The following is a 1,204-nucleotide window of genomic DNA, read 5'->3' as shown; positions in this document are numbered from 1 at the left end:
GGTTTGGCTCAGTGGATAGAGCGTCGGCCTGCGGACTCAAGGGTCCCAGGTTCGATTCCAGTCAAGGGCATGTACCTTGGTTGCGGGCACATACCCAGTGGGGAGTGTGCAGGAGGCAGCTGATCGATGTTTCTCTCTCATCGATGTTTCTCTCTATCCCTCTCCCTTCCTCTCTGTAAAAAAATCAATAAAATATAAGCAACACATTTTTTTAAAAAAAAAGACATACACACAATCCAAAAGAGCTATTTCCTGGTTGGTCTCTTATCAGCCAGTCTCAGAGCTGCAAAAGTGAGCCATGAAAGGGTGAATGCAAAGGAGCCCACCCCGTAGGAGCTGGAGCTTCTAACTCTGACTTTCCCTACAAGAAAGGCAGGGCTAAGACAGGTGAGCTCTGTCCATCTTTGCAGAAAGCTCTGACTCCTGCATTTCAGTGGGGCTGATGTATCTGCAAGGGCTTCCACCAAAGCAGCCAGAGTCATAGCTAAGGAAAACTGTGCTTTTGGTTAATCATAACTTAAAATAGAAAAAGTGTAAGGACTGCACATTATAGAACTATACTTAAAGATAGATGAATCAAATCTTAAATTCTCAGAAAAAGTAGCAAACTTTGGTTTTACGCATGAATATTATGTCAGAACTTTTTGGATGCCTGGATCTTCTTTGAACATCATCTCTGTGAACTCGGCTCATCACCAATTCTCCCTGAATCATGTATGTGAAGCTCATAAAGTTCAAATATTACTGTTATTTCCCCAAATTTGGAGAGGAAATAGGCAGGCAGGTTCTTTCCCACAGTGGAGATTTTAAAAAATTCTTAAGTATAATGCATTCCCCCCCCAAGACTTCTTTTTTTAGTTTCTTATGTTAATACCTCTTCAGGTTAATGCAGCTCACATTCAGATAACAGACATATAGACGCTCACAGGAGTTTGCATAGTAGGGAGCTCTGTTGTTTTCCCAGCTTGGTCTTTATGGCCTGGTTATCTTGTATTATTTATTTCTCCATAAAACATGTGGAATAGAAAGATCTCAGGAAATAACAATGACAGCATTGGAAAGCAAGAAAGCAACCAACCAACCATTGTTCTTGAAACTTAAAAATATAAAACTCTGCCCTAACTGGTTTGGCTCAGTGGATAGAGCGTCGGCCTGCGGACTGAAAGGTCCCAGGTTCGATTCCGGTCAAGGGCATGTACCTTGG

This window comes from Myotis brandtii, unplaced genomic scaffold, assembly GCF_000412655.1.
Source record: "Myotis brandtii unplaced genomic scaffold, ASM41265v1 scaffold251, whole genome shotgun sequence".
NCBI lineage: Eukaryota > Metazoa > Chordata > Mammalia > Chiroptera > Vespertilionidae > Myotis > Myotis brandtii.
This window is presented reverse-complemented; position numbering follows the sequence as displayed.